Source organism: Ceratotherium simum, chromosome 10, assembly GCF_057802395.1.
Source record: "Ceratotherium simum simum isolate JZ-2026a chromosome 10, ASM5780239v1, whole genome shotgun sequence".
NCBI lineage: Eukaryota > Metazoa > Chordata > Mammalia > Perissodactyla > Rhinocerotidae > Ceratotherium > Ceratotherium simum.
Window position 1 is genome coordinate 58,012,636 of NC_141909.1, and position 20,443 is coordinate 58,033,078.

Genomic DNA, 20,443 nt, shown 5'->3' on the forward strand with positions numbered 1-20,443 from the left:
TTTGTTGGTTTGAGTGTGTTGGGAGGGGGTCCTCCGCGGGCCTTCGCAGTCTGTGTCCGCACTTTGGGGGAACCGAGAAAAGCCACGGAGTCCGGAACACAGCGCCTGGGACCACGCAAGGCGCAGGCTTTGTGCTCACTGAGAGTCGCCCTGCTCTCTTCCGGACCCAAGCCGAGCCCAGGGTCGGTCCCCCCACCCCTTGCAAGTCAACTCCATAAACATCCGCCCCCGCTGCCGAGGACCCCCTTCCTACATTCTCCAAGGGGCCCTCGACACTCCCTGACCTACCCTGGGATCCCCCAGTCTCCGCTCTGCGCAAGCCCCTCGGGCGCCCTCCCACCGCCCCACCTCTCCAGCTGCCTCCCTCTTCTCCCTGCTACCTCTGGCTCCTCTCGCGCCCCAGCCCCGCCCCGGCTCACCCCGGCGGTGGAAAGCTGCGCCAGGTGAGCGCGGCGGGACGGCTCTTGGCTCGCGCGGCTCCGGCCAGTGTTGCGAGGTCACCGCGCTCCCCAGCGGCGGAGGGAGGGAGCGAGGAGGGAGAAGCGGCGCCCTGACGCCGCCACGCCTCCCGCGTCCCCCCCATCCCTGGCTACCGCTGCAATCCGAGGAGCTCCCCAGGGAAGCGAAGCGCCGGGGCCTGCTGCTCGCGGGGAGAGGCCGAGGACGGGAGCGGAAAGAACTTGGGCCCCCCGCGCTCCCTCCTCCTCCCCTGCCGTGCACCCTGCCCTCACTCCGCAGGGCCCTGGGCGACGTGGGCTGGGGACAGCCGGGAGCAGCTGTGCTCCCCTCTCCCCATCCTCCCTCCGAAATCGTGCCCTGTCCTCTCTGGGGGCCCAGACGGAACTGCGCTTTCAAGGGTCGAAATGAGATAAACGCAGACCTGGAGGACGTGAATTCCCAACCCCAAACGCCCCAAGCAGCGGTGTTTAGCATTCAGTACAATTACCCGAAATGAAGAATGATCCTCACGAGTAATCCAGATTAAAGTCTGCACTGCAATCATTGGGCCCAGCGGGGATCTGCAGTTTACCCGGGGCATGAGCAGCGCCTTTCAGACCTCAGCTGGCTGTTCCAAGGGGCCACCCACTCCGAGGACTTCACTGTCAACATTAGTCCAACCTAATCGTCACCTTGTCTTGCAGCGAGGGTTGGAATCCCACCACAGCTGTGCCGCGGATAGCCTCCAGATCGTGGTGGACGCTGGGGAGAAGCTGCCAACCAGTGCAGAAAGCTTTCAGAAATAGAAACCTAAGTGGTTAGAAGGGCTGAGCGCAGGATGCCCCTCTGCCCCTAGGGGGCTTCAGCGCGCTCCAGCAGCGTCCTAACCTCTCTTGGGGAAGAATCTCCGAGCTACCTGCACAGGTAACAACACGCAGGTGAACCGTCACGACTTTCTTAGAAGAGTCCCTTCTGCTCGATAAAACCAAACCCTATCGCACTTCCCTTGGTTTCTTGGCTTCGTCTTTTGTCCCTTCCAGATTGTGGAATCACGTCACAGGTATTTTGGGCTTTACTTGTCCTATGTCTCTCTGGAACGCTCCCACCCCCCACTCCCCACCCCACTCCCTGGCACAGCGTGGCATGGAGTCATGGAGTGGTTGGGGGCAGCGCCACGTAATCGCTGCTTCTTCAGAGGAAGGCAGTAGGTACCGATATCACAAAGTCAGGTGAATACTAGCTGTCAATCATCCCGCTTCCGTGGAAGGTAGCCTGATGGGAGCCTAGACTGGCTTAGACTTGAAAGAACCCTGGACATCTGGGGTTCTGTCTCAGGAATTCAGGTCGGCTGAAGGCAGACTGGGAAGGGCTTACATTAAACTAAACTAAAAAGAAAAAGGTGTGAGGTGTGTACTAACATTTGTTGAGTCTCTGCTATTTCTCCGGTACTTTTCCTCATTATTTTAAGCAATCCTATCAACATCCCTGATGTTGTAACATGCCCAAGGTCACACAGCGAGTAAGTAACACAGCCAGGCTTTGAAGGCTGATATATCTAACACTAAAATCTTTCTCCAATTTCCACCATGGCACTAGCAAGACACAAAAGAATGAAATTAAGGGACCAAGCAAGAGCCTGTTTCAGGAATATTTAAAAGAGAAGAAGCATCAGGAGGAAGCAGAGAGAAAGATCTTAAAACAAGAGCAAATGTCATGCAAAGTAAATCAATGAGTCTGCTAGTCAAAAAAACAAAAAACAGAGCAAACTGTGCTAGGTGGTGGACTGGACATAGTCCAAGGAGAGAAAAGCATTCTTGTAGGAAGACTAGGAGATTTTGAACCAAAATGGTAAGATTTGGTCTGTTCCCTCTGAAGCCACTTTGAAATCATCTTTACTGGCAGGTAAATAAGCTGGCCTGTGCCCTATTGTGTGGAGCACCCTATAAATTTGAACATACACGGTCAACGTCTAGTCACAGATAAAGGATGCCCACATTCTGGAAGAATATGTCTAGAACAAAGAAAGCTCAAGGACAAATTTTTCAAATTAGGAAAACTCACTGGAAATGTGCTTTGTGTTGTCCCCCCACCCCCAGCATCTGGAAGTAGAATTTCCCAAGCGCTAAATGCCGAGGGATAGGTTTTCCAAAACTGCCTAATGGATTGGTCAATTCTGAAAAAGTCACTGATATTTACAAACCAAGTACCACGCAGGAAAAGCAGAGGCTGATTTTTTTTTTTCCCTGTGGGGAAGGTCATCTTCCAGGTCACAGTGCCCTGCAAGACCTGTGGCTCCAGGGTAGTAAAGGTGTCAGAACAACTCACCACTTCAGCTAGCCAGGCTCATGCCCAGCACCCCTTGGTCACACACAAAGCTCCATTATGGCTGGGGCAGCCTCACAGAAGACTAGAAGCCTGGCAGCTGCCTGCCGAAACCCAGCCAGCCTTCACAAGAAGTGATTTGTGCCATAAGCAGAGATGGGACCCTGTTTTTGAGCTCAGCTAATGGAGTCAGCAAAGGAGAAATCAGTCTCTGTACAAAACAGAAAGGAACTGAGATGAGACAAACTGCATAATAAGCTATGAGAAGGGGCACCCTCACCATACAGACGCCCAGGGAGGGAGGGATGATCCGGCATGGCAGGGGAGCCAAAACATGCATCAGGGAGCCAAAGAACCCAGGGAAGCTGCCTTTGGCTTGTGTCGATTTCTTTTCCTCCTGTCTGTCTGTCTGTCTGTCTGTCTGTCTTTCTGTCTGAAATATCCATTATCCACAAAAGGACAAATTTGTGTGATTCTGCTTACATGGGACACCTAGAATAGGTAAATTCATAGAAAGAGAAAATAGAATGGAGGTTAGCCGGGGCTGGGGGAGTGGAAATGAGGAGTTATTGTTTCATGGGTACGGAGTTTCTGTTTGGGATGATGAGAAAGTTCTGGAGATGGATAGTGGTGATGGTTGCACATTATTGCAAATGTACTTAATGTCACTGAATTGTATACTTAAAATTGGTTAAAATAGTAAATTTTGTGTTGTATATATTTTACCATAATAAAATATATATGTATATATTTTATATATACATATTATATATGTAAATATACAATATATGTACAGATATAATATATGTACAGTATATGTATAAATGTATTTTAAATCTCTTATCATGATGTAATACTTCTTTGGAGTAAAAGCCCATGTGACTGCAATATGCTAAGAGAGGGCCCCTGCCCCTGGAAATTCTTTTCTGGAATTTTAATAAATCTTGCCCTGTTTTGCTTTTCTTTAGGGGTGCCAGAGCCCAGCTTTTGGGTTGTTGCACTCCCTTATTTAGAAGGAGGACTAGTCCTGCCATTTTACTATTTGCTTCTGCTGGTGACAGCTAGCTTTGGATTTGTGGGGGCATATTCAGAGATGCCATGCCCTGAAAGAGGCTCTTTCCCTTTAAGAGATAGAGGAAGTTAAAATAAAAGGATTGTGGACTCCAGTGAAAGTGCTGTTTGCTTCCAGACAGCCAGGAATACCAGACACAACAACCCCACAGCTTCAGGCAAACCCTGATCCCCAGGGTCAGCCTGTTCCAGTGGAGACGATAGGATGAGGGGCCTGTGCCCTGGGTTGGACAGATAATAAGTAAACCTTGTGCTTAGTCCTCTTCCTTTCTCTCTTCGTTACATGGTTCCCACTTTTTCTCTTGAAGATGCTCTAATTAGCTGGACTAGTAGAACCAGAAGCTGCACCTGTTCTGTGGTCTATTTTCGTGACGAAAATGTGGTATATATAAAAATTTGGGGTCTCGCATGAATGCAGTGGTAAACAGTTATCTGCCGTTAGAACTAAAAAAATTAAGTTGTTTATCCTCTGTCCTGCCCACTAGATTGTGGACAGAGAGGGCACACTCATTTCTGAATTTCTTCCCCCTCCCCAGGACTTAGCCTGTACTTCACTTGTTTTAGGTGTTTCATAAACTTTTTAACTGCTCACATGTCTCGTGGGGGTGTGATCTGAATGTCATCCTACGAAAGAGGAAGATATTAAGCTAAGATTATCCCATGTTTAGGAACAGTTACTGAGTCCAAAGTTCAGTTTTTTAGTCTACAGTGAAAGTGTTCTTGACTGTGATCTCAACCTAATTTTCAGTCTGTTTTCTCACTCCTGCCTCAGTGGCCCTAAGATCCATGATGGCCCACCAATTGCTCTGGGAACTTTCTTCATATTTTCCTACCTTTGTACCTCAAGCCATTGACCACATCTTATATTTTTCACGTCTGCTTCCCAGAGCTGACCAGGTACTGCAGTGTTTCGTGCCTGATATTTCATTAGTTTTTGTGGTTGCCTTTTAGCCCAGTTTAGACAATTCCCCAGGTCATTTTCACATGGACTGTTTGATAAGGAAAGGCAGAAACATCTAGACAAAATCCTGTCTGGCTGGTATGAATTTTTCTGCATATAACTCTGGTACCAAAAAAAAAGTTACATTACCTATTCTTCTAAATTTTTTTCTAGATCAAATTAAGTTGACTTGATAATCCTACTTGAATAAGTGGCAAGAAATTAAATCTGTTGTGTGTTGGAGAGCCTTTCCCACTCCCTAGAGTCTCTCAAGAGCCCAAGTGCTTATGTAATATACGAGGAAATATTTCTGGTCTTTGTTCTATCATGGTCACTATAGAGACTCTCATTTTCGAAGTCTGTATTAATTTGGGCAGTTCTATCACTCTATGCCAAGTGTAGGTACAAGGATCCATCGCCAGGCTCTTAGGGATTCAGTCACTCAGCATCCAAATGCTGCCCCTTCAGAGAGCCTGCCCTGCTCTCACAGACCCTTTTTGCCCTTCCCATCCAAAAAACAGAAATTGCTTTTCCTTAGTTCCTACTTGAAGAAGCTACTTCCCACTCAGGCAACTCCTGCCTTTCTGCTTGTCATACCACAGAACCACAGTTAAGCTAAATACAAAAATCCCTTAACTCTGCCCTGGGGACTCAAAGCCCTGTTGGCCCTCTTCAGGGAGAGGAAGAGAGAGAAAGGGAGAGAAGAGTGGTCTCATTTATTGATATCTTTCTGCAAAACAATAAGAACAAAACAAAGGAATTTCTCAATAAATTATCAGCGACAACAAAATACAAATGAAATTCTCAATAAATTATTTTGCCACATTAAGTTAAAAAATTTTAATGTACCAGTACAATGAATACCAGTGGATACTCATCTCCAGTCTGAACAGAAGTTACTTGTCTATAACATAGATGGATCCAACCAACAGCTTCTCTTTCATTGATTCTTTTCACCAGCCATTAAAGTCATTCAGCTTGATGTGATGCTCTGATTTCATGCTCTCCAAGCTATCTTCTATTTAAAAATAGATTTTCTGTGTCAATTTCCCTAGAGAGAAAGAAGGTACTGACCAGCCAACATGGGCATTCTCACTGCACTCCCCAAAAGTTATATTTTTCATAGTAAATAGTACTAAATTATCATTCTTGCTTATATATTAATCTCCAGTGAATTTGGTCACATTAAATCAGATCCTGTGATAGGGAGAATATGGTCCCCCAAAGATGTCCACATCCTAATCCCCAGAACCTGTAATTATGTTGTTCCATGGCGAGGGGGAATTTAGGTTGCAGATGGAATTAAGGTTGCTAATCAACTGACCTTAAGATGAGGCGATTGTCCTGGATGATCCACGTGGGCCCAATGTAATCACAAGGCTGCTCCTCTAAAAGAGGGAGGCAGGAGAGTCAGAGTGATGTGATGTGATGATTCCACCAGCCATCCCTGGCTTTGAAGATGAAAGGAGGCCACGAGCCAAAGAATGCTGGCAACTTCTAGAAGCTGGAACAGACAAGGAAATGGATTCTTCTCTGGAGCCTCCGGAAGGAACGCAGCCGTGCTGACACCTTGATTTTGGGCCAGTGAGACCCATTTCAGACTTCTGACCTCCAGAACTGGATGATAATAGATTTGTGTCATTTTGAGCCGCTAAATTTGTACTAATCTGAAGCAGCAATAGGAAACTATTACAGCCATATAACAAGGAACTATTACGATTACAGAAATAGGAAACCAGTAGAGACCCCAAGAGACTGAATGATTTTGGTTGCACTGATGAAATGCAGTTCCTAGAGCTGCAGCATAGTATCCCTGCCAAGTGGGTTCGTGGACTCCCCTGGAAACATCTCAACTTTTTCTCTTTCTCTAATCATCAAAGCATTTTGAAAATAATATAGCTCTTAAAAATATCTGTTGAATAAATAAGTTTTGGCAAAATATAGAATTTGTGAGCCATGGCTGGTGTATTTTTGATAATCTGAAAACTTTAAGGATTAACTATCTCTCTCTCTAACTAGTTGTGAATGAATGCCTCTACTATCAAAAAATTGGTAGTTAAATTATATGGACTTGAAGTAACAAAGAATTTGTGATGATAATACTCAGCTGTCTTCCTGCTTACAGGAAGAATGTGGATTCAATTTAAAAATCGGTGCCTCATCTTAGCATACAGTATTAACTTCCCTCACAGAAGAGGAAGCTTCATTTCTATTCTGAGGCATGTGGAAGCTCTCTAGGCTGGCTAGTGAAAGAGCGTGTAACATTCTTGTCAACACAGCTGACACCCATCTCATGTACAACACTAAACACTAGGCCTATTTGGAGAAGGAAAGACAAGTAGAGCGTATCAATGAATCATTACAACATTTGGTCAGCTAAGAAGGGCGCCTAAGAGTCCTGTTGTCATTCTCTGGTGTTGGAGCTGCTGTCAGAGAGTCAAATCAAGTGTAAATGAAAAGGTCCCTTGAAAAATGCCATAAGTTGAAAGTTGCTGACTCAAGAGGCCTCCTGGGAAGAGATACGCTTCTCAAATTGAACTATGGGCAGAGCTGATGCGCTGACCTAGCCACATTCACTGGGCCCCTGGGGGCCAAGGGACCTGTTTTTTTACGTTCATTGTTCCTAACTAGTGCTCTATTTCTTTGGCTTTAAAACAGTCATATTTTAGTCAGCAGAAATATGTGCAACACATAGAGCTAAAAGAAAGCCTGGATAGTTTGTTACTGCTCTGAGTTGAGCTTAGCTGGGATATAACAGGGAAGAGTGAGGACAGGAGGCTGGAGATGAGAGTCTAAAGCCACATTAAGGAGTGGGAGCCTTACCCCGAAGGCAATGGGGGCTACTGAAGGGTTCTGAACAGTGGGACGCCGTCACATTGGGAGCTTACTGATGTTTGCATTTTCCTTCCTTGGTGATCTTATATTTCGTAAGTTCTCAAATTTTAAGGTGCATAGGAATCACGTTGAATCTTGATAAAATGCAGATGCTGATCCAATATTTCTCAGGTGGGGCCCTGGATGCTGCAACAGGCTTCTAGGTGATGCCGGGGCTGCTGAGCCAGGGACCACACTTTTACTAGCAAAAGCCTAAACAGGATCACTTGTGAACATCTACCATGGATATTTTTAGAGCCTGCAAGAAGGCGGGCGAGCAGCCGGAGGGCGTACACAAAGGTCTTTTCCATCCTCAAATAGCTGCGCGTTTTCTGGGGTGACCTAATTGCCTGGGCAGCGAACATTGTAGCAATGTCTTTGGTCATTCATCCCGAGCGCTTCGTTTGTTCTGGACCATTACTCAGACTCTGCACTTTCAGCTCAGAACTCTCTGTCTCGTCTTGTTCTCCATGTACATAGTTACCAAACAGGCTTTGAAATTCCTTTTTCCTGCTGTCTTTAGTGGGATTGGTTTCCCCATTTCTTGAGGTTGACATCAATCCAAGAACATCAGATTTTTCAAAAACAACCACTGTGCCTTAGTTTGGATGATTTAGGGATGTGGAGGAAGATGCAGGTAAATAAATGATGATTCCTTTAAATTGATATTGCAGAGAGAGAAACACAGGACTCTTCTAGTGTTTGTTTTGTCAATATAAGATATATATACACCATGGTATAGTATAAACGAGAGGATAACTGTAAAGGACTTAGTCCAGTATCTAGTACACAGGAAGCATCCAATATGTGGTAGCTATTATTATCAAAATACATACTTTATAGAGAGATTGTGAGAGTTAAGTCAGGTAACACATGTAAAGCATTTAGAATAGTGCTTCACACGTGGTAGATGCTGAACACACCATAGCTATTGCAATGATGATGATGGAGGTGATGATGATGATAAGGAAGAGGCTATGATGATAATGATGAGAGGAGGAGGAGGGGAGGAGGAGGAGAAGCAGGAGGAAGAGAAGGAGCAGGAGGTGGTGGTTGGTGAAGAGTTGGGGGAAGAGGGTTGTAAAGTTTGGCTTGAACAGGGACGACAATGATGGTGTGCTGCTAAATGTTTAAAAACTGGCATTCAGCACCCATTGCATATAGGGCAGGATGAGATTAGTTCCAAGAGTCTCCAAGGCTGATTTTGGAGGTGAGAACACGTGTGAGAAGATATAGCAGGGGACACAAAGCTTTGCCATTCCGCCTTTGTTTAAGATTGAGTGTATCCTTATGGTTAAAATGATAAATTATATGTTATGCATATTTTACCACAATAAAAAATTTTTAGTTGAAAAAAATTAATAAGAAAATTGGTGAGATCTAAATAAATTCTGTTGCTTGGTTGATAGTTAAAAAAAAAAAGACTGAGTGTATCCTTATGATAACCTTGTTTGGAATTAAGATGAAAACAAGAAGGCAAACTATTGTGGCTTGAGATAATTCTTCTTCAAGATTGTCCCTTTCTCCTTTGGTTTCTAATCAGTTTTCTCTTTCTCCCCCTATCCATCATCCAAACAGCCCCCTGAAGTTTGCAGGACCTGGAAGTGGTACCTCACCAAGGCCCTCTGAGGACCCGACTTACACTTGCTTGTTCTTTGCCGAGGCCACCCTACTGTAAGCAGGCTGCCAGTCAGTGGTCAGTTTTTCCTGGCTGAGTCAGCAATCCACAGCCTGCACTCAGAAGCCTTCTAGAAGTCAGAAAATTCCCCAGACACTTTCTAACCAGGAAGGAGATTGAAAACATCCCTCTTCATGCACCCGCCCGCTGCTTTCTCTGCACTTGTACTTCTCTGCTTTGTATTACGGTCAGTTGTCTTACAGTCTTTTCCTGTTTTCTAGTGATTGGGGCAGAAGCATGAAATGTGAATTCAGAAAATCTTAGATCAAATCTTGGTTTCATTTTAGGCAATGTATTAAACTCAGATGAACTTCTGTTTCCTCTTCTGTCAATAGAATTACCTTCCAATGGTAAGAAATTGGGGAGATTAAAGAGGCAAAGTGATTTACTTAAAAACATTTCAACACCCAACAATAATCATAATGCAACCAAATCCCTTTGTTTGCATTTCTTGAGGATCATCAAAGGTGATCCTCAAAACTCTCCACTCCACTTCATCATGTTCCTTTTCCCTCCCCTCCAATTCATTTACACCCAGAATCTACTCCCAACTGTCCCTCTCTCTCTCCAAATGCAGTCTAAACTCTTTCTCAGCACACAGCCCAAACAACTTTTGGCTTCTCTCTTTTGTTATATAGATTAGTTTTTTTAGACCCTTTCCCAACAAACAAGACTCCTTATTTGTTAGGAGTGACAAAGTGGGAGAAACTAAAGAGGCAAATACAGGATTTATTTCATTGAGTGAACATAGTAGGGAAAGACTAGAATACTTACATGTTGATAATTTTTTGGTCCATCAAATATTATTTTATGGAATACACCTTTCACCTCCCAGGAACTCCTCTTAAAATTTTGTGCGTGGCTTTATAATTTAGTTACTATATTAAACTGTGTTAAACTTAGGTCTTCTCTTCCTTCTAACCTCAGAAAGACAGTATAACTCACTAGTTAATCCAAAGCCTTTCACTGACTAATAAATCAATGGTACAAAAGAGAGAGCCCAAACACAGACTCACAGGTATATGGCCACTTGATTGGCAACCAAGGTGCCACTGCAGTTCAGTGGGGGAAAGTGTGGTTCTTTCACATAAACAGTGCCTGGACAATTTGATACCGTGTGGAATAAAACTGAACATTGACCTTTACCTCACACAATACACAAAAATTAATTTGAGATGGATCACAGACCTTACCATGAAAGATGGAACAATACGGCTTCTTTAAAAACTACGGAGGAGAATACCTTCATGATATGGAGGTGAACAAAGATAACTTAGGACACAAGAAGCACTAAAAGCACTAACCATAAAGGAAAAGATTGGTATTTGAAATAATATACTCAGTAATATCTAAAATTTAGCTGAGTCTTTTATATTAGCCATGGTTTGTATTTATTAGAGATTAACAAGGTATCGTGAATGCCTACTCAGATGGATCCAAATGCTCACACACCCACAAAGCCTTAAATCTCACATTGATTTTGTGGGTGCATTGCAGTTGCAAAATACCAGACCCTCTCCCAACCAGTGATTTATGAGAGAGAACAAAAAAGAGGAGTCAGTCAGCTTTTGAAATCCCCCTAAGAAGGCAAGAGCATAGAAAGAAAACTGGCTACTGGTGGAAAGAGCTCCTAATGATGTTGTCAGCGTTATTTGGGGTCATGTGACCCTCCCAGCTGCAGGAGTGATGATCTTGTCTTTCTCAAACCATTTTCAGCAGGGGATTCAGCTTCAGACTTGAGGATGAACTTACTGACTTTAAAGTTTGGTAGTTCCAGGGAAGTCTTTAAACAAAATGCAAGACCATCGTTTGTGCAATTAAACACTGGATTATTCTATCAGAAAAGGGGATAATAAGGTAGATAATTTCTGGAAGCCCTGTGACACCATGATTCTTATTTCATGCATTACTTTAACTATTTTTTTTCCAAGCTAAAATTATGTAACACATTTGATTCACTGACTTCTCTTCTTTACACTGTCTTATCTGTTTTGATTTCTTCCACAGATCCTCATCTTCCTCTTATTTTTAGCTCCCTCCTTAAGTCTTTTCAAAGTTAACAATGAGAACAAACTGAAGCAGGATTGGTGTATAAACCCAGTCTCTCTTCCTCAGCCAGCAGCCTTCCCTCTGTTTGGTTTTCCAAAATGCAGTTGAGCTGAGCGTTTGGTGCTGGGCTCAGAGCCAGACATCTGGAGGTCCCCGTCCTCTCTTTGCCACTCACCAGCTCTGTGCCTTTGGCAAGATACTACTTCTCTCTGAGCCTTAGTTCCCTTCCTTGTAAAATGGACCTAACACTAGTAAGATCTAGCATCTAGGGTTAGACATCCTGATCTTAGCACAGGGTCTGGCGTGGAGAAGTGAACTATCCCTGTGGTGATCGCAGCTGTCTGTGCAGCAGAACCACCTTCTACTTTTGCCCTAAACTCATGTTCCTTAAGGATCACCCCCAAACACTTCATATTCAATCAGACTCTTCCTGACTCCCAGCATCTAACCTTCCCAGTGCTCCAAACACGAGTACACGTCACATTATTATGGAAACTAAGGAAAAACAGGCACCCTTAATAGACTGAGACGCAAGTTTGAAGACATGGAGCCTTCTTTATCCTCGCCTTTCACTGATCATCACAAATGAAAAAGTAACTTGCCGAAATTTGTCTATCTGGTATTGACATGTATTTCTCAGAAATATACTAAGGACTAATGGGGACTAATTTTTTGTACTCTGTCAAGGACACAAAGCAACAGATAATATAGATGATGTATGTTTATTTGACACTGGGCGAGATATTTAAGGTCTGTAAGCCTCAGTTTGCTTATTTGTAAAGGATGCTGCATGTTAGAGTGTCCTCTTCAATATGGTCATTATGAAGATTAAAATAGATAATATGAACATTTAGTACAGCCTATCATGTAATAAACACTCAAAACATTATTTATTAATAAGGCTGATAATTTTATTATAACTTAATTTCCCCATTTGTAAAAGAGGATAATAATACCTATTATATAGGTTTTTATGAAGAATAAATGAGATAATATTAAGAATATGTGTGGTACAGTTTCTGACACATTGTAAGAACTTAATAAATGTTAGCTTTTTTAAACAAACTTCTGTTAGTTGCTTGCTTCCCTAGCCCTACACACGTGTATACACACACACACACGTGTGCATGCACGATTTCCCCTAGTCAGCATTATACTGTAGAATAAGGAGAAAAATCTAGACGTTGTTTCATGAACCTGTGCAGTGCTTGAGGTCTTCTGAAAGGCTCAGGTCCAGTCATAGAGACTTGTCCCATCAAACTTATTGGATAGATAAAAATGAGTATTCATTTTAATATAATCTTTTTCTTGAATAAAATTGTACTTGGGGGGAAAAAGCAGGCAGTTGCTATTTATCCTGTGTCCATTGATTTTTTTTCCCCTAATCCAAATAGAAATTATAAATGACATAATCTGTTTGAAACACAAAGATTCGCTTATAGTCTTGTTCTCTTCCCTGCAGCCATTGCCATAAAAAGCCAACTACTTGCCGTCTAAATTTTCATAAAGAGCAACTGGTCCTTGACCTAATCTATTAGATCTCAGATCATTTCTCTTTCAGCGAATCAGATATCCTTTTTCACAGGGTTTCATATTTAGATTTATGAGTAACTTGATAATGTGTCCCAAAAAAAGTCTTTTTTTTTTAACAAAGAGGCATTTGTTCAAGCAGCTAAATATAGTAATGACTCAATACATTTTTCCCCCTTCTGCCTACTTTTAGCAAAGGAGCTGTGTGCTGTGTCAAGGACACAAAACAATAGAGTTTAAATAATGTGTTTACTTGACCTTGGGCAAGATATGTAAGGTCTCTAAGCCTCAGTTTGCCCATCTGTAAAGTGTACATGGTAAGAGTATCTACTCCAATAGAGTGATTATGAAAATTAAAGTAGATAATATGAATATTTAGTACAGTCCTGTTTTTGCTTTAAACAATGGATTATCTTTTAAAGATAATGTATCTAAATCATAGATATATATCTACGTATCTAGAAGGAAAGTCTTACTACTTGCCCATATAGTTACCATGTATTTACCCACGTAGCCACCATTTCCAGTGGTCTTCATTCCCTTGTGTGGATCCAGGTAGAGTTGAAGTAGAGCTTAGGGCCATCAGGTGCGTGCGATTCCTGGTCTAAGCCCACACTGGGAGTGCAAGTCAGAGCCAGGGCCAGAACTGAGATGTCTAGACTTCCTGGGAAGAATCCCGTCGACCCCAGCACATGGCCTCTCACTAGTTAGAGAGGGTATTTAATGGAGTTGTGAGCACCCTCAGATTATTCTTGGGCATCTTGTCAATGATGATGCCCTTGACCCACTAAAGGAAAAGGACTTCGAGCTGCTTCTCCAGCAGTTATCAGGGGCTTTTATTTTAAAGACAGCTCTGCAGATTTAGGGTAGCATGCGGCCACGGAACCAAAGTAAATAGTTTGCAAAATGATCAAATTTATCTTCCTGGCTTTATCAATGTCTATGTACTTTCAACACCTTTGCTAGCGTTCCAGAAAATAGATTAGACATTTTGGAAATTACAATTCCTAAAAATGTTCAAAATGTGGGATTTTTTTCTGATTTTAATAAAAATATATTCATTGTAAGATAGTTGGAATGGAAAAATGTTATAAATTTCTAAATCATACATAATCCTACAACTTATAGACAACCACTCAATATTTTGGTATGTTTACTTTGTCATTTTGCATGTGTATATATATGTTATATTATATATCTGTGTATGTATACACAAAGCACTTATATCAAAATAGGAAATCATCTTGTATATACAGTATTATCCAGCTTTAAAAAATAGCATTATAGCATCAGCATTCCTACAATTCATGAAATGTCTTTCAAAAAACTTGATTTTGAGTGACTGTATAATACTCCATCACACGATTGACCCACAATTTATTTAACCAACACTCACTGCTTTGGATGATAAAATTATCATTCCACTGCAGCTCTATAGAAAGAAAGAAATGTACCTCAGGTAACGCCTAATATATAATATCTTCCTGGGGGGTATAATTTGTTCTTTTTATGCAAAGGGTGGGTCAAGCTCTATTTATATAGCTAGAGACCAAGGACCTTAATGGTTTAACTATCTGAAGTGGCAGATATACAAGTAATGAAAGCAAGTAAGAACTTTGGCTGAGTCTCAATTTTCCTCTAAGTTTCTTCTTGAAGGGGGATTACACCGTTACCGAACCAGGTTCATTTTGCATATTGCATGATTATGCCAATCACCAAGATGAGGAGTTTGCAAAGAGAAAGGGTTTAATCACAAGGCAACCAAGTGAGGAGACAGGAGAACCAATCTCAAATCCATCTCCCCCAAAAATGAGGATTAGGGATATTTATGGGATAAAGGAACAGGGTGGTCTAAAGCAAGAATAGATGATTGGAGGTAGGGACAAGTGAGGTAATTGATGATCTGTGCAAATGTAGTCTGGCTTTATAGCTTTTCATAGGATGTATGTTCACAAAATGGCAGCATTACCATGATCTGAGGGTGCAGTTTTCAGCTCCTTGATATCAAAGGGTCACGTGTCAGTCATCTGTACAGGCCCAGTTGATGAGTTGGTGGTCTTAACCAGCCTGAACTGGACAAGGAGTCAACTCTCAGTTCCTGAAAAACTCAAGCACCTGTTACTATGGTGACCCAGGCATCAGAGATGTCTATAGGGTGGGTTTTAGTAACGTATTATCTAGCTACTTTTGCAAACAAGCAACGAGCAGTATAGATAAGCAAGTTGGCCCCCAGTTTCAACATGGTGACTGATATGTTTACCTATGGAGATTAACGTTTGGTAAGTTTTTACTTTGATTCTTATATTTAGTTTTTCACTCACATATTCCCAGAGGATCCCAAAGAAGTAAAAGCCCTGTTGGTGAATGAATTATTTGTTCATTTGATAAACTCCTACCATAAATTACTATCCCCCGTGGCCACACTGAGTTGTAGACAAATGAATTCTAATTTGAGAGGAGAACTATATTTATAGTTGAATGAAAGGAACAGTCAAACTAATTCAAATGTAAACTCTTCCCATAAATCCTAACCATACTTAACTCTTTCTCTTATTTTCAAAGGTGAAGTATCAATTGATTTTTTTCCATCAAAAATGTTTTTCTGGCATTGCAAATGTTTGCCCTGAGCCAGCCACACTCACTGGCCCATGCCACTCCACCCCACACCCTGCCACCCCAGGCCGTGCGCTCTGCCTGGCCCTCTGGGGATGGGTTCATCAGGGACCTTCTGCTCACTGCTAGTCTCAGGATCCATGTTATTAATGGAACAGTTGAACATGGTAATAATTGACTATAAAACACTGATAACTGATAAACATCTAAGCAGCCTTGTCCAAAGCACTTGAAAGAAGCCATGTACCAAGCCACACTACATTCTGGTGGGGTGGGGATGTATATGAACTAGATGTTAAGGAGGGCAAATGGAAATGAAGTGGAACTTTGTTTGGAGGAGGGGTGAGAAAGAGACAGGAGGGGACAAGGGAGGACATTTAATCACTTAACTTTGTATTAAGATTTCTTTTTCTTTAATATGATGGCAGCTAAAGAGAGGACAGAAGAGGATACACCTCACAGCCCCACTTGAGGCATGTTCCTGGGTTGCACAGGTAAAATCCGGTCTGAAACTGAATTTCCCTGCACTGACTCTTTGAAGGATATTTTTACACTAAATTTTGCTGTGTGTGTGGCTTTCCAGTGGTCATGGGACCCTGTTTCTCTGTGGTTGCCCTAGACAACTTTCAGTTGCTTTTTGCTGTCACCAAATGTCCCTCAGCATGGAGCCACCCCAATGGCCTTCTCTCCAGGAAGGAGAGATTCTGACAAGAATTTTGGCCTAAGCACCAAGAGGTTGTCATAAACTTCATGTTTCTTTCCAATGTTTGATATCCCTCAAATGGTTATGTGAAAGTTAATCTCTCTTTCCCCCTTCCTCTATCTTATTGATGAGAGAAGGTTTGGCTGTGCAAAGGGTAGAAACACAAAGGCAACTGGGGTGTGTGGGTGTGCCTGAGGATTCTGGGCTTCAGGAACTTACTGCTGAAAGTAAGAGCGAGTATTAGCTAAGATCCTCCCAACCAAATGTACCAGCGAGATTCCTTTTTGTTAATATATACAGACACTCATCTTCAGACCTCAGCAGCTGGGAGCATGGGTAAGAAATAGAACCTGCTGTTGCAGCATTTTGTAACTACTACACAGTGGGCCAACCTACACTAGTGCGGAGAATGAATGAGCTCAGAACAGCGAGGATTTATGCAACTTCTCAGAACCACAATGGAAGCTTCTGACTTGATTGCCAAAACGAGAGGTTTTTTCTTTCATTCTTTGCCTCAGAATGATCACTCTCAGCATATAAATCAGTGCTTGGCAACACTGCTGATTCAGAAAGCCAACTTTGGAACAATGATAAGAGGCGTGACTTTCATGACTCATTTCAACTCAGAGAATACATTCAGACCCTATTTACAATATTGTGTGACATAAACACAATTGCATAAATAGGCTTACCAAAAGATTCAGCTTGAATCAAAAGACACATTCATATCACTATGTTTTAAAATTGCTATATTCTAGAATTAGACTACCTCAATATTATTTAAATAATATAAATGTATTCTAGAATTGGGGTACTTAAAATGTGTTAGTTTGTTCCATTTTGAAAGCCCTAGATAAAAGCTTCTCTTTACCAGGGATTAGTGGTTACCTGCTCCACATCAATTACTGTTATCCATGATTGGCCAACTCTTCAATATTCTTTTCCTACTTTAGGACAATGGCCTCAGGAATTCTCCATCTATTTTTCTATATAACAAGAGCTTGCATATTTACATAGTAGGTTCCAAGGCAAGTCATTGAGAATTCTGATCTCTCTTACAAATGTGCAAATGTAGAGATAAGAAAGTCTCTTATGTTCTTTGCTTGGTTGAGGGGGTGGGTAGTAGGCAACTAGGAGGGAGTTAGGGCTTGCACACCAGCACTGGGTTTACTACCAAGCAATCTGGAAAACAGAGCAATAAGCCCTTCCTGGAAACCACAAATCACATTCCAAGGAAGACTGGAATGAGAAAAGGGTAAACTTAGCAATAATGACTCTTGGTAGATCCTGCTAGTACAGGCAGAATGACAAAAAAGGGGAACGTGTTTTAAGAACAACTTTCTCAAAAAAAAAAATAGTTACCATCAAAAAAGTAGACACAAAAAGATACACACATTTGTTTCCATTCATATAAAGTTTAAAGTAGGTAAAACTCAACTCTATTTTTTAGGGATAAATACATAAGTGGTACAGCTACAAAGAAAAACGAAGTAAACACAAAAGTCAGTGTATTGGTGATACCGAACCTCTTAATCTCAAGTTTGTGTGCCTGATATGCAGTAAGCCAATCACTGAGACATTGGTGCTTGCAGATGGAGACAGGTTTATTCAAATTGGCCAAAATGAGAAGGTGGGAGGATAGATTCTCTCAAATCCACCTTAACAAGAGAAGAAAGCGGGGGGGTTTGTAGAGCTAAGGGGCTTGGCAGGAGGAGTTTCAGAGAAACAATAGGGTAATCCATGTGTCTTTCACTCCAGGTAAGCTCTTGGGCAATCTGACTTCTGGGCGTCAACAGCAGCTGGGGGCTGGTTATCTGGTGATGGTAACTTCCTTGAAGGCATTCTCTTTCTTCTATAAAACAAGCTCATAAATCCTTGTGACCTTTGAGTCATCCCACAGGTTAAACAAGAAAATTGACAAGATTAACTTCTCTTCGTCTATGTCTTTGTTGGGAACAAGGTCAAAAAGTAATCATGTTCTTACCAAATATTTACAGTAGCCCTCAGGTACCCTGCTTCAGTGGTTCCCACCTGGAAATGGGGTGGGGACAGGTTATGACTGGGTAGAAGCACAAAAGGGATTCTTGATTGCCAGACCTGTTCTATTTCTTAATCTGTGTGGTGGCTATATAGGTGTTTGCTATATAATTATTCATTAAATGATACATATGTGTTTTATACATTTTTTTCTGAATGCATGTTTTATTTCATAATTTTAAAAAGGAATATGAAAAAAATGGCTACATTAATCATCCCTAGGAAGTTAAACATTCTCTCAAGGATGAGATATGGGCAACATTGATTATTTAGTGCCTGGCATATTCTGGGTTGTACTAGAGTAAAGTTCTCACTTGGAGATCTCAGAAAGCCCTGCATATTTAGGATTAGAGGTTGAGAGAGCCACTGGCCTTGATGCTGGCTTCTCTGTGGCAAGCCTGGGACCACAGGCAGCAAGGTTAGGAGCTGGAATGAGGAAGGCCACACAAAAGCTGGGGGAGCAAGACAAGAGAGGGAGACCAGAGGTCACAGTGGGAACCAAGGTCAATGAGGCAGAGCTGTTGGCAGTCAGAGCAAGACTATGCATCAAAACTAGGCAGGCAAGCAGAGGTCTGGACATCTACGAATATTGGCAAGTTTTAAGAATGGAAATTTAGGGGCTGGCCCAGTGGTGTAGCAGTTAAGTTTGTGCATTCTGCTTCGGGAACCGGGGTTCGCCAGTTCAGACCCTGGGCATGGACCTACTTACTGCCCATCAAGCCATGCTGAGCAGTGTCCCACACAGAAGAGCTACAACTATGACATACAACTATATACTGGGGCTTTGGGGAGAAAAGAAGAAAAAGAGGAAGATTAGCAACAGATGTTAGCACAGGGCCAATCTTCCTCAAAAAAAAATAATGGAAACTTAGAGCTCAGTGTGATGATTAGTCTCCTGGAATGGGCCCAGCTGAGCTGGGAAGGGAGGGACATATGGGAACTCGAAATTACACACACCTACTGGGATGACAGCAGCACTTGGGGTCCCAGATAAAGGCAATTCAAGAAACAACAGAATAAGTGAATGAGCAGGTTAGCGTAAGGATTCATTCATTCAAATATTTGTTGAGAGCCTACTACAGGCCAGACTCTATCCTAGAATTGGAAATCCAGTGTACACAAAATAGTCCCTGCCTTCTTGGAACTTGTAGTCTAAGAGGTAGTGAAAGAGAAAGAAAGACAGATGATAAATGAGTAACTATACACCTACATATGTAATTCCACACATTACCATCAAGAAAATAAGACAGGATAATAGAGAATGGCTTAGGGAGGGGACGGTACCTAAGAATGGTGAGAGAGTGACATCAGCATCATGGTGGAGTGAATTGTTCCCTTTGTCTCTCTCCTCTAAGTTACAGCTAAGCAGACATTCATTAACCAATGGAGGATTCCCTGCACAGCACAATAGGATGTCTGGGAGACCCACAAAGCCATATCTCTGAAAGTGAAAGGACTGGATCTCTGGGAAGCAGTGAAACTGGGAGAGTGGACCCCTCCTCCTCCCCAGCGGTAGTGATTCAGGTCATTGGTCCTCACACAGTGGCTGGTGCAGCTGTGGGAGGAGGTGGGGGCAGCCTCGTTTGCACGCAAACACTTTTGGAGTGGTAGCCCAGCCCATGGGAGCACCCACCATGTCATGGCAGCTGTGCCCATAGGAATGCTCCCCACTGAGTGGCACAGCTCAACCCCCACGAAGGACCCCCCCACCACGCTCAGCAGCTCAGTTGAACCACCCACAAGCACAGAGCTGGCCCATGTGAAAGAGAGTGCCCCTCCCTTCCCACCTAACACAACAGCTCAGCCAGTCCCTTGCTGAGCGCAGTGGTCCTGCACCAGAATGACCCACTGGCAGAGCACAGAGGCCCCACCGGTGCATGCGTGCTTGACCTGCCCAGTGGCTGCAGCCAGCACACAAATGCAGAGGACCCCTACCAGCACAACTTCCAACAGACTGGGTGGGATCAGAAAACATAGCTCCTGCCCCCCACAACCCCCCCGGCAGTGACAGGTGGAATCTGCAACCCGATACTACCACAAATGCACCGGCAAAGGATCAATTCATCAAACACTATGAAGAACTACATTAACACTTCAGAGCAGAAAGAAAATGACAAGTCTCCAGAAACCAATCCTGAAGTCAAGAAATTTAAAATCTAAATGATAGAGAATTCAAAATAGTTGTCAT

At 42.7% G+C, this 20,443-nt stretch overlaps 1 protein-coding gene and 1 long non-coding RNA gene across 3 annotated transcripts in view; one reads left to right on the plus strand and one right to left on the minus strand.

The window, feature by feature from the left end:
- The window catches only part of RUBCNL (rubicon like autophagy enhancer), a 53,201-nt gene extending 52,153 nt beyond the window's left edge, over positions 1-1,048 (minus strand). Inside the window, exon 1 of one of the 2 annotated variants that reach the window (XM_087436050.1) lies at positions 947-1,048. The gene's annotated coding sequence lies outside the window, so the exon portion shown is untranslated. Of the gene's footprint in view, positions 1-419; positions 520-946 lie in introns of those variants that run through there. The other variant, XM_087436051.1, reaches the window with a different exon arrangement.
- A 374-nt stretch (positions 1,049-1,422) lies between these two features.
- On the plus strand, positions 1,423-19,721 carry LOC147916125 (uncharacterized). The gene is made up of 4 exons (XR_015553416.1): positions 1,423-1,498; positions 9,224-9,510; positions 15,944-16,009; positions 19,611-19,721. It is a non-coding gene; the product is annotated as an uncharacterized LOC147916125 (long non-coding RNA).
- The last annotated feature ends 722 nt before the right edge of the window (positions 19,722-20,443 follow it).